Source organism: Corvus kubaryi, unplaced genomic scaffold (genome assembly GCF_017639235.1).
Source record: "Corvus kubaryi isolate FWS band 111438036 unplaced genomic scaffold, C.kubaryi_AGA036_p1.0 137, whole genome shotgun sequence".
Taxonomy (NCBI): Eukaryota; Metazoa; Chordata; class Aves; order Passeriformes; family Corvidae; genus Corvus; species Corvus kubaryi.
The window spans coordinates 12,698,149-12,712,007 of NW_024580671.1; the positions used below are offsets into that span (position 1 = coordinate 12,698,149).

The window sequence follows — 13,859 nt, forward strand, 5'->3', positions numbered from 1 at the left end:
TTCTTCACCAAAACAGTTGTTAAACATTGGAACAGGCTTCCCAAGGAAGTGGTAGAATCACCAGACCTGGAAGTATTTAAAAGATACATATATGTGGCATTTCAGAACTTGATTTAGTGGTGGACATGCATTAAGAGTTGGACTCAACAATCTTAGAAGTTTTTTCCATCCTAAACAATTTGTGATTCTAGTCAGGACAGGAGAAATGGCTTTGACAGCAATCTTAACAAACAAAAGAGAAAAGACCTGGATCATATGGAGTCTCACCACTGGGTTCAGGTCTTACAGTTTTTGTAATGTGCATATTAACTGCTGATCTGCAACAAGTTCCCTCTTGTTTAGATGATTGCTTCATCTGAAAATTAGGACAATGCTCCACAGTTACAGTCACAAGAGCCGCCAGAGACCCAAACCCCAACTTTGGCCTCCCCTGTCTCCCACAACTACCACAAAAGGACAAATTTTGCAGGTTGCAGAGAACCAAAATCATGAGCTCAACAAAAATCCAGGAACACAGCAAAATAATGCCCAGTTTCAGCATCAGTTACAACACCATGCCATGGACAATGTTTTCCAGTTCAGGCTTCCAGGGTGCTGAGTAACAATCCAGGAACTGAAAACTCACCTATAATGATCAAGACTTTGTGAGAAATTTTCTGGATGACAACTTTTGAAGTACTCTGGATGACATTAAGGAGGATTCACATTACTTGAAAGGTATGAAGTATGTTCCCAAAAATCACTGCATTTTTTTTTTACACAAAGTCTGTAGCTTTACTCATGGGGAAATCAAAGCTGTGCATGGTAAAAGGATAAAATATTTTGAGCTTGAAATCCAGCATACAGTTTGTGTGGGGAAAAAGAATATTGCACAAACCAGGCATAAAAACCACTATTCAAGAGGTTGTGCCCCAACATAAAAGGATTGGTTAACACTAATAGTAAGACATTTAGGCTATGAGGAAGTTGAGACAGCAGAGATCAATCACTGTTTCTATAACTTAAAACAGGGTAGTAGGGTAGCACCCCCGAAGAACGAGCTTAGTTAGAATGTGGTTCAACACTTCCTGGTGACTCCAGGTGCTCTGGCATCGTGATGTTCAGTGTACTAAACTCAGTCTTACAGTCCTCCAAACTGGGAACCAGGTAGAGGACAAGGCAGGGCCAAGATGGTCTCAGATGGTCTCTTCTCATTGATTCAGGGGTGCCTGAAGAAACATAGCAGAGCAGCAGCTCTCAGTAAGCAGCTGCAGCCATTTCCTCATCAAAATACTGTGTGATGATTATTCCAGTAAAACCAAGGATACAGCAAGTCAGGCCATTCAGGGTACAGGATATACCTACATGATCTTATACCTCATGTCTTTGCTACAACCAGTGCAGAAACACCTTTCTTGCCCAACTGCATGAATAAAGTTCTACCTCCTTGTACTCAAGTTATATAAATACTCTGAAACCAGTGCTACTTCTGAGTCATCTCACATTCCAGTTGGGTCAAATGACAGTAGACAAGCAGAAGTACACCAACTCATTATTCAGATTTGAGAAATAGCTGCATTAAAATGACAGAAAACATGCTTAACCCTAATGACTGTTATTTAGTCTCCTCACTCTCACCAACCATGTGAGGAGAAATAAAATCCAAATGCTAATTTTCAGCTCATGAGAGTAATGCTTTTTTACAATACTCAGAGTTGGGTTCTTTTCTACTTGTCTCTTTGACACACCAGTACAAAAAACAGCTGTTTGGAAGGGAAGGGGAGGAAGACTAGCTGAAAATAACAGATGGAAAGGGTTCTTCTTCAAATTTGAATGGAAAAGCAAGTTTCATGGCTAAACTGTCTATATCTATTTACGCATAAGTCAAAAATAATGCAGAGCGAGGGGATCTTCAACTATATTTTCTTTAGCGATGCTGCTCTTGAAAACCCTAACAGAAAAAAGCCACCTTGTTTTGACCACTCTAACTCAGCCAAATACATTTTCCTCCAACAGATTTATTTTGCCCTTCCACACTCCCCATTTTCACAACAGAAAGCTTAAACTTTGAAACCTTTATTCACACTGAATGGCCTTAAGTAATCATACCTCTTTCAAGTGAGCCTTCAAGAAGGAAGCTCTGTGTCAGCTAAGGTTTCCAAAACTGGCAATGCATGAAAAATTCTTGTGTGAAACCCAGTCATTAGGCCGTATCTCATCATGTACCAACAAGACTTTTTTCACAGATGATTTCCAGTTGTGTCATACTTACCCTTTAAACATTGTTTCAGAGCTCCATCTCAAAATGAATCCACAAATACAAAGCAAGATGGCACTTATTTTCAGTATGGATGTTGATGATGCTAGAGACTATGTCTAAAAAGCACAGAATTAGGGAAAACATATTATTTTAAATTGTTGGTCAAAATTTAAAAAAAATCAAGCTCTGAAACATAAGAAAGGGTCATATTCAGGACGTAGAAAGGACCCTTGACATTTCAAATACAAGAAACTAACTGTCTTTAGCAGGTGCACTGTAAACCTCTTCTTGGACTGAAAGAGATGGGAAAGTTAAGTGTTAGCACTATATTTTTACATATGTTTCAATAACAAGTTCATTTTTGTCATGTAGGCTATATGTATACTTGGATATCTATACTTGGGGTCACTATAGGTTGACCCTATAGTGACCCCAAGCCTATTGCCACAAGCCTTCTCTGTTTTAATCCCAGGACTTATGCTCAAACACATCTCTTAACACTAAAACTTCTACTGGACTCCCAAGAACAAAGTGCATTTCTACCAAGCAACATTTTTTAAGGAATATCTTTAATTCACTGATGGAGTGCCTGATCTTAACAGAGAGATTCATCCAAAGTCTTTCATATTGTCCAGTTTCACTCTTCCAAACCATTATCAGAAAAAAATTTCCATCATCATTCACTTTTGCTAGTAAAAAGAATTTTAAATATTTGGCCAAATTTACGTAAAACTTCATTCCTTGTACTAAACTATTTTTGGGAGTGTTTCCTGTTTCCAGTTATAAAGCTTCTTCATTCCTTCTACACCTAATCAATTTCTCAAGATGCTTAGATTATTTGTTCAGATAGGGAAATTTTGAAAGTGTTCAGTTTGTGTCTACGGTTCTAAAAGTGGCCTACAATTTTAGTTCTGCATTACCTTTTTTTCTCTAAGTTGATCAGGGGAAAATCAAAGTCAAGACACAACTGGTACCAAATGGATTGTTAGAAGTGATAGCTGCTTGACCTCAGTGTTGCACTTTTGCCCTATAAAACTGTAGGAGTCGTGGGCAATAACCCAGGCTGGTGAACAATCCTATTGTCTCAAGAAAGTAAAAAGCTGGAGAGTCATGGTATTACAGCACCATGATATTCACAAGTCTGTACTGATACTCTGAAGCAAAATTTTCAGCATCATGATTCAATGTAAATAATTCTTCGGCAGAATATTCTAGCGAAATTTGTTTGGCTCATATCAACGTCAGATGAGAGAAAGAAAACAATCACTGGGTCAAATATTAGCCTAGGAAAAGTAGTTACATGCTCTCAAAAATGGTACATAAAATCTCTTACACAACAGGTAAATCCTTAAAGTTTTACTGGGTTGTAGGACTAAAAAAAGATCAGCCAATTGACTGCATATGGTTCAACAGCTGCTTCCTTTGACCTGCCAAAATCTTTCCTGTCACCCTGCTAAAGGAAACCTGGTATTTATAATTTTAATGAATGGGGAAACTAAAATTATTGGATTATCAGAACTAAAACTACAAAATGTTAATCACTTTTTAGACATATTTATAAATTTTATAGATATTGTCTAGTTCTGAAGAGGTCACCTTCATGACACCTCCAAAGGAAAAGGAGCCAGATTGTCTTAGTATTGTTGGGAAGGCTAAAGTTGGAAAACAACACTGCTGTCACAAGTCATGTTCACCAAAGAGGACAAAGAAAATTCCTATCACTTGCATGATGGCAAAGAGAGAACGAAATCACAGGTTGTGCCAGAAAATCACTGTGAAAATTTTCTTAGCTTGGTGTTGTGTGACTTCTGCTCCACTCCTCGCTTCCTATCAATATGAGAGTATTCTGCTTTACATTCTTCATGTATCATCTTTATTAACAAATTCTTTTCTAAAGTCCTCATTAACAAGTGATCAGTCATGTTTTCATGATGTCCTGAATTTCTTGCTAATTTATATTTCCTTGCAACTGCCGTGACACAGAAAAAGCTTGATTACTTGCTTCTTAGAAGTATTTTCTTCAAAATTAGAAATTTGTCTCAGGGCAAAAGTGAAGTGTGAAATGTAATATGACAATATGTCTCATCCTACTTTAAGTAACCATGAGAGGCAGCTAATTTGGTTTCTTAATTTGAAATTATTTATAAATGTGGATGTCCTTCATCTGGAAACTGTCATCAACTGGGCAGATTAGGTTGGCAATGCTGCATTATCAGGGGCACCAATATTTCAGCTAAGGCAAAAAATCCCTGCAGATTTAGACTTAATTAAGAACTAGCTAAAAATTTGCTTGTATTTTTGAAACTTTTGAAATGAGGCAAATAAAAAACTCAGCACTTGTTCAGTTATTTCTATTCAATTGAAGAATTATTTATGAAAAACAGAGAACAAAGGACTTTATAAAGTTTATAGAAAGTTTTCTTTCTGAAATTCAGCTAATTCTTTTCTGATACCTAATTTCTACTTTCAAGGATCTTTTGAAACACTCTAATACAAAAGAAATGAAAACTTTGTTTTAAAAGCAGAACAAAGAAAAAAAATAACAAATTCAGATTAATTTTCTGCTCTCAGAACTTTTGAGATTCCCTAACTCCAGAAGAGAAGTTATGTCTCAGAAAAATATGCATTTTAAAGGGACAGTGAGAACAAATAGAAACACAAATAAAAAACCACTTTGCAGTCCTAAATAATGATTTCAGAGAATGAAATAAATCATTTCTACCTCATACTGGCTTGTTGGAATGTAAAGTCAGTAGGTCTTCTTCCAAGAGTAAATTGTCATCTACAGAGCAAAACTTGATGGTTAAACTATATATTAGAAAACATGTCCCCAAAGAAAATTATCAAGTTTTTCAGCATTCCATTGAGAGTCTTTAAACAGAGAAGTTCATGAACTTACGGGACAGCAGGAAAAAAAACCTAGATACACCAAAGACTTATAATAAGCAAACATAAGCCAACCTTCTGTTTCTCTGCCCAGTGTGGAACAGTCATAAAGCAAATGCAGAGAAAACCAGTGATGATAGCTGCTGTTTATATTATAATGGAGTGTTGTGTACAACATCATCAGGGCACCATATCTCGTTTGGATAAAACCAGCATTTTCTGACCTCTCCTGTCAGCCTGACTTGCTTCACCTTCTCCCCATCTGGCAGATTAGCTGTTCTACAGGAACATTAATCTTACCTACATCGGAATGTCATATTGAATTTAGGGATGAAATATGCATTTAATATTATTGTACAGTTTATAATGATTTCTATGTTGAAGTGTTTCAAAGTTTGAGTTAATATGAAATTAATATCTGTCTTCAGGAAAAAGAAAGTATCCATACTGTTCAAAAGTTATTTTCTGAGGAAGTTCTGAAGTCATTGAAGTGCGTGAAGTCCTTTACTAAGCTTTGCCTCAACGTCTGATGGCGTTGAAACTCTTGCACTAACCATTTTTGCATGCAGAATTTGAACAACATTTCCTTATTCCCCCTTTCTTAGGTCATGTTTCTTAACCTCTGTAGTCTCCTCCTTGTCTAACAAGGGCTTTGGAATAGGAACAACTATACTCCTTCACTGCCTGGCCTACCACACATAAACTCATAAAAGAAAATCTTCAAATCTAAGAGTTCTAGGAACAATGCCCTTCTCTGTAATATTCTCCCATGTATTTCTTAATTTGCAAAATCCATTGTCTACTATCACTAGGCACGAAGACACAATTTCAAACTCAAGCTTGTGCACCCTCGGCTTTTCTCTGCTTCTTTGTCACTTTTGTCTCTGAGCAGATTCCTAGGAAGAGCAAGTTGTGATTGACATTTTAATAGCTAACTTTCATTATAAAATTTCACTGGGGACCCAAGAGAAATTATCGTTACTGGTATGAACTAATAAAGGCCAGACCATAAGCCACTAGCTTCAGCTGGGGAACAGCAAAAATACAAATTTCATTCCGACGTAATTGCCAGTAAGAGATTAACTTTCCTATAGCACTGTCTAGAAATAGTGTAAGACTTCCTCCTGTCAAATCCTGAAACTGAAGTGCAAAAACTCACACAGATGATAGTGGAAGAACTTCTCTCCCAAGGCAAATGGCACACATTAACATCAGTAAGGTTTTGCAGAGCTAAGACAAGAGATAGGATCCTGCAGGCTGTCCGACTAAATTTTTAATACCTGTGGTGTAGATGATGTATCCACTCTTTAGGGGCCTGTGGCCTCCACAGATTTTATAATTCTATCTTCCTAATTTCAAATCATGTCCAACCCCAGATGTGGTAAACATTCATAAAAATCAATATACAGGGTTAAATCATAACCTCCAGGATTTTTGAGATCCAAACTGGATCCTTGATCCCAAAACTCAATTTTTACCCTGCTTAAGAAGGCATCTGCCTTTTGACATTAATCTTTCATCTCCTTTACAGGAGATGAAGCAAAGCTTTCCTTCATTTTGCTTTATTTTATCATATCTTTGATTGTTGTATGTTTTGTAATTAAACAAACAAATTGTTTATTTAAGGAATCTTTTCAGAACTTTAAAATTTCTGCAATGTATTGTTTTTTCTGAATTTCTGTCCTCAAGACATCTGGCTCCAGATTCTTAACTACTCAGATAATGAGAAAGACTGAACAAGCTGATTTTTTGGAAATATTTAAAATCCACTGCACTTTATAAGAATCTTGCAGGAGCAGTACAGTGACACAGTTCTGTGAATATTTCTTGTGACTGAATTTCATTTTTCCCTGCCCACCATATTTTGTGTTTATTGTAATTATTATTAACTATGTCTAGCTAAAATGTAAGTATTATTGCTTAAAAATTTTACACTAAGTCCTGCACATCCCTTAAGTCATGCTGAAGGTATTCTCAATGCTTTCCTGAGCAACCAGAAGGAAAATGTTATCATGTCGGTTTATGATGTGATCAACAGTGCGTGGTTGTTTGAAGCGATACAGCAGAACAAAAGCCTTTAAAGAAAAGTAAAAAAAGAGCTCTCCTTCCTCCTCCTTCACCACTTTCTTTACCTCCTTTGCTCTAGAAGGTAATGAAACTCCTCAAATATCAAGTCTCTAAAAGCTTCTTAACATATTCTAAATTTTTTCTCAGCGATTAATTTCTTAAAGTAAGATAAGAGCACAGTGAAAATGTTGGCACTGTCCAAAATCATTAGTGTGGTAATTTGGCCTGACCCAGCTACAAATAACATTTATAGGTAGAAGAGAAGTGAAAAAGTGGGGGAAGCCTCACTGCAGCTGCACTGGAGAGACAGGGTGCAGGAGGTGAAGAAGAGTCCCCATGTTGAATCCACATAGCACCAGGAGGCCGTGGGCAGCAGGAAAAATGGGGCCCTCCTATGCTGGGTGGGAATGCCGTGGCAGAAGACAGCAGGAGAAGCTGTGTCTCCCAAAAGAGAACAAAGCATTTATGTATGTAAAGCTCAAACAGAAACTGAAACCACAATTTGAGAATGCTCCAAGATGAAAGAGCCACATTTACCATTTGGAGAGGGATTAAGTCCCAACAATAAAATCCTCAGACTCTAAACAAACAACATCTGGACTTCAAAAATGTCTTACTTGACAGTAAGAGAAATTTTTTTTTTTTTTTTGCCCAAGGCAAAAAAAAAAAGGAAAAAAAATCTCACTCTTAAAATCACAATCCACAAGAGCAGGTGCTCTTCCATAAACTCTGCAAGTCAAGACAAATAGATGTTGGAAGGTGATGCAAGAATTTGAATGAATTATCAGCTTTGTAAGAGATTACAGATAGCATTCCACCATGCAGAATATGGAAAGGAAGATGGAAACAGCAGGAATGCTGAAGTTTTCCTAAGATTGTAGCCCAACAAACAAGAGCTGAAAGCAGAAATAGCAGAAGAACGTGTCAATACACTGAAAGCAAATGAACATGTATTTATATAACGTGTCTAAGGCAGCATAGCACAAGGACTAGTCATTTTGACAGGGAAAGAACACTAAACATCCAGATCTTAAGAAGTGTGGTTCAGTGGAATGCCACAGCAACAGCACACTCTGGCTTAGAATGAATCTGAAGTTCGTTTTTTCACTGAAGGCAAGAGCTGGAGAATAAGAAGAAGGGGCTATCTAAACTAAGAAAAAATGTATAATGTCTTGTAGAAGGCAGAGAAACTCTCACTAGAATAGATCGGGAAAAGGCTGTTTATGTCTCCAAGATGCTGGGCCTCATCCTGAAGCTACAAAACAAGCTGCAGAGATCCTTGCCTTGGGATAGCACAGAGTGGAGAAAAAGATAAGGGACATATACTGTCTTAGGTGAACTGACTTCCAAAGACAACCCTTTCTCTGAACAAATAAAGAAAATGAGAACCCTGAGTACTCTGCGTTATGGCTAAGGTAGCTGCCTCGGGTAGCCCAAAAATTTGAATGCTTGCAGTATCTTCCTCCATCTTCCATGGACATCCAGGCTAATTAGATAGCATGGCAAAGGCAGCTCCATCACCATTTAAAAGGAAAGCATATACAATTTCATGGAGCATTAAGCCCATTCTTAATGATTTCTTCTGCTGCATTTTGAGAGCCACAGCAGAACAGAGCATGTCAAAAACAGAGGCAGAGGGGTGCCTACTTTCTGGCTCCTGACTGAGCTGAGATTTGACTCAGATGTCAAATTGTTCAGACCCTTCAGGAAAACGATTCAGAAGTGTACAAAGGTATTATTCTAGGCTGTCCAGACAAAATGTAAGATGCTCTTGGAAATTAGTCACCCTGAGAAGTCAGGGAGCAACTGAGCATCATCATCACACATTTTGGAAAAAAACTCCTAAATTCTGCTTAGTCAGTTACTGGAAATAGGCCTGACCAAATACATATTCAGGTTTCAACTAGATAGAAATGCCAGGACAAATGATCGACATCCATGGGTTATCCACGCCTGATGCATCAGCATGGGTCTAATGGGTGTGTTGAGAAAGTAATAGATCCTACTTGTTTTCATTCACCACTTCCCTTGGGAGACACTGTCTGCCTCTCAAAAAACAACTGCAGTCTGTGGAAATTCCTAAGCCCTGTATCTATTTCCCTGATGTTAGGACCTGTGAGACACCAAGCTCTGGAAGATGGTGAGAAAAATATTGACTTTCCCAACTTCAATTTGATACGAGGTAAGAAGAAAGCTGGAGAGTGCACCCAGACCAAAGGTCTGCAAAGATCTCCCATACCCAGCTGTTTTGACATAATCGCTGTTTGTGTCTCAGACCATGGTCTGAATTGGTTCAGCTCCAGGTGTTTCACCTGAACCACAAGATTTCTCTGTATTTATATTTTAAACAGATCAATGTGCTGAAGTTTACATAGATGACATTTTGATCTGACTTTGTATTTACATAACAAAAAGCATGACAGATGGCTCAGAACAACTTAGGGAAAAGCCCAGCTTGATGGGTTAATGCTAAATAAACAGGACAAGAAGTTAAGTTTAGACAGATGAAAGAGGGGAAGAAAAGTTCATGCAGGAAGTCATTCAAAGAAAGGTTACTTGTCTCAGGAGTGCTAGAAGTAAAAAAAAGTTTCCTTGGAATGGTAAGCACCCCAAGAAAACACATCTAATTAGGCTGCCTTGGTCAACAACCTGTAAACACTTCAGAACAAAAAGGAGCAGGGGTTGAAAGTGATGGCTAAATGCCTGAGACACATTACAGACATTAGCAAGAGCTCAGCATCACTGCACTCACACAGAAAAGAAGGGCCTGCTTGTGTATTTATTGTGGAAAATGTAGTCACAAGGCAGGTGCAGGATGAAAATAACAAGTCATAGAGCTTTTAGGCTGAAGCTGGCTCATGTCCTACTGGTCCAGAACTTGAGCACACTGCGTTGTCAGCATCCTGCAGTACAGAACTTGGACATCGAAGGCAATGACAGCCTTTCTTTTCAAGCAGAGCAGACCTAAAGTGTAGAACATTATGACACTGTTAACATTCTATACTCATTTTAAACATGGACTGTAGATGTCACTGTGCCATAGGAAGACATGCATTAGCAGTAATTATCCAATGCAGTAATAATAGGACAGCAGTTTATACAGTCTATCCATCTGAATTTCCAGACTGGATTTCCTGGCTACACTGGAGAAGGGGTCTCTCTGTTCCTGCTGTGGAAAGCAGGCCACTGCCCATCTGAGACTGCAAAAGCAGGGAAGCCGGCAGGGGGGGTGAAACAGACAGATGCTGACTTCAGACATGCTGTGGGGGCTGGGAGACCAGCCTCCCCTTTGGCAGCTGGTGAGGGATGCTACTGTGTAATATCTGAAGCTCTCAGATAAACCAGGTTACTTATTGAGGAGATACACTATAAACACTGTACTACTCTGTGTGCCTCAAAGAATTTAGTGTCCAAGCAGTCTGATTTCTCCTGACTTGGACACCAAAAAGGCCAGGAAACAAAAGATGTTTTTGAGATCTGGAGCACTGACAGATTCAGGGTAAACCTCCTGCGCAGTCTGATTGATATGTGACTGCAGTACAAACAGATATTTTTCATCCATTTTGGTGCCAGTATCAATGACACTCCTAGCCAGTCTTGGGGTGTGGAAGTCCCACAAGATATCGATTCTGCCCTGGAGCTTGTAATCCAGGATTTAAACTGCTTGCCAGCAGCAGGAAAATAAGAGGTGTCCCAGGTCTGCCTTCAGGCCCTGCAATCACAGCCTTTCCAAGGAGAGAGTCCTGACTTATTAGTAGAGAGCTTTAGATACCAAACAGCAGCATCCCTAAACATCTGCATACTGTTCTTATTTAGGATATTGGACACGGGCAGGTCTGAACAGCAAGGCAGCATGTTCAGCAGCATTCTTGCTACCAGCAGGGGCTGTCTATCTGTACCAAGGACTATTAATTTTAGTCCCCCACTGTCTTCCCAGAGTTCCCCATAGCAGTTGATTGTCTTGCCTGGAATGCACTTCCCTGGCAATATTAACATCTAGACACAGTACTGCTGTTGGGCAGCTTATCCAGCTAACCAGTGGAAATTGTCCCAGTGGAAACATGGAACAAGGCTGCTAAATATGCAATGGGAAATATGGTGCACTGTGGCCCAGGGTTACAAGCCAGCATCTAGATTTTGGGATGTCAGGGAGAGGAAACATAGGAACTCTTCAAGCCAGCAACACTATGATCTCCATGTGATATAGCTCTAATGTTGCTAACTGCTGTGGGTGACACATGCCATTGCTATATTGTTGTCCTTGTTATTCAGAAAAATACAGGAAAATATTCGAAAAAAGATGGGATGGAGCAATAACAGATAATGCTGAACCTGTTTTCCACTGGAAACTGGCTTAACTGTCTGCTGAACTCCTGTTTTAAGAGCACAGTGTGATGAGACATGGACATTGTGAGTCCAATTCTTTTCTTGTGTTAATTTAGAAAATCTTCATTTCCTTTTGTACCAGCGTGACAAGACAACGAGATCTAGGGGCCAGAAACCCACTTGCCCTAAATCAGCACTGCTGATTTGTCAGTCTTGACCCACATTGTCACTTACCTACCTAACTCCTAGTCATGCTGCCAGTCCAAGAGCAGAAGCCCAAAACTCAGAAGAAAACACAACATAGGCTGACTAAACATAGTCTGCCAGCCTGCTGCTGCCCCTCAGTCTGGCTCAAACCAGCATTGTACCTATCCCAGGGTACTGTGCCATTCCTGTGGCTGCTGTTTAGATGTAGCACTAGTGCAATCTAAAGGCATTATAACGGTAAGATTAGTGTCAACCTCCTTTTATGTTCATTGGAGTTGAACAGGGAGATGTGTAGACATTTGTAGCACAGATTTTGTTCAGAATAGGGAAGAAAGGGGTAAAAATAGGACATTTCTATGGAAATTGAGCCCTCACACTATTTTTTGGGCAATTCTACACATAGTTCTGCATTCTTTTATGCCTTTACACTGCACTGACTGGCAGTAATCTTGGATCATTCATTAATCACACTTTTCTGTCCTGCTATTGACCTGCTGGATTGTAACTGCAGCAGTGCATGTGTGGTCTCTAGAGGGGTCCCCCTTGTGAGGAAAAAAAATCAGAGAAGTGCCTCCCATCCATCTTGATTGTAATTGTGAGCAGAAGGCTGTGCAAAGTCACACAGACTAAATTTGCTTCCACTGACTCATGGCTGCCTCTGGGAACGCTGAGCAAATGCAGCTGCTGAGCAGTCTTTTAAGCTGCTTGGTTGCAGTTCGATCATAATTGCTATCAGAGAGCCAAGGGATGCAGAGCTTTTATGAGGAGTTCATATACAATATCTTTAGTAGCCCAAGGGGGAGATTCCTACCCAGTGATTTTCTCTGCACATCTGTTCACTTACCTCCTTTTTTGCATACCTATTGCTATTACTAAGTCCTATTTCTCCTGAAAACAAAGAAGTAAGGGAATCTGAGCAATGCCACAGAACCAGATCACTCTTTGATGCTATGTCATTCAAGGGAGGAAGAGAATCAAAACTGTAATTTACCTCTTTGTTTGTTTGCTTAGTTGAACATGTAAAAATCACAGGCAGAGCAATTGTTGATCCCAGATTCAGCAGGGCTTTGAAATCAGATTCAGGACTACACTGACAACTTTTTATATTAGTTAGGGCTCTTGTCCTTTTTTTGAAGCCTCACATGGTGCCAGACACTACTCCATCCTTCTGGAACAGAACACAGAACTACGGGGTCATACCTCTAATGCAATATCTGCATCTGTGCCATCAGTAAGACATATGCTATGAAACACCAGTGTAGACCAAAACACGCAGGCATGTCAAGACGGAGAACCCCTGACAATGTCAATTTTTGTTTCTTGTATTATTACAGAGGTCATTCACTTCCTTTAGTTTTTGCTAAATCTGTATGAAACATGGCGGATATGAAATATCACAGAATCATAGAATCATTAAGGTTGGAAAAGACCTCCAACCCTTGAGTGAGCACCACTATGTCAACTACACCATAGCACTAAGTGCCACACCCAGTTTCTTGAACACTTACAGGGATGGTGACTCCACCACTTCCCTGGGCAGCCCATTCCAATGCTTAACCATCCTTTCAGTGAAAAAATTATTCCTGATGTCCAGCCTGAACCTTCCCTGGGGCAGTTTGAGGCCTTTTCCTCTTTGCTCTGTCACAAGTTGCCTGGGAGAAGAGACCAACCCCCACTTTGCTACACCCTCCTTTCAGGCAGTTGTAGAGAGTGGTAAGGTGTCATCTGAGCCTCCTTTTTTCCAGGCTAAAAAACCCCAGCTTCCTCAGCCATTCCTCATATGACTCACTCTCTAGACCCTTCACCAGCTCTGTTGCCCTTCTCTGGACTCACTCCAGCCCCTCAATGTCCTTCTTGTAGTGAGGGGCCCAAAACTGGACACAGCACTCAAGGTGAGGCTTCACCAGTGCTGAGTACAGGGGAACAATCACTGCCCTGGTCCTGCTGGCCACGTTATTTCTGATCCAAGCTATGATGCCATTGGCCTTGCTGGCCACCTGGGCACACGCTGGCTCATGTTCAGCTGCCATTGGCCAGTAGTGACAGGACTGGCCCAAATACTGAATGTGGGGGAACCCCACTAGTGACCACTCACCCATTGGATTTAACTATTCATCATCACTCTCCACGTCGA

At 39.8% G+C, this 13,859-nt stretch overlaps 1 long non-coding RNA gene across 6 annotated transcripts in view; it reads right to left on the minus strand.

Moving 5' to 3' along the window:
• LOC121659628 overlaps positions 1 to 13,859 on the minus strand; it is a 72,347-nt gene that overhangs the window by 15,005 nt on the left and 43,483 nt on the right. For 3 of the 6 annotated variants that reach the window (XR_006014399.1, XR_006014397.1, XR_006014396.1), the window contains exon 4: positions 2,252 to 2,355. The exons of 1 other annotated variant lie outside the window; for it this stretch is intronic. This is a non-coding gene — a long non-coding RNA (uncharacterized LOC121659628). Of the gene's footprint in view, positions 1 to 625; positions 1,209 to 2,251; positions 2,356 to 12,716; positions 12,894 to 13,859 lie in introns of all 6 variants that reach the window. 2 more of the 6 variants (XR_006014400.1, XR_006014398.1) reach the window with 2 other exon arrangements.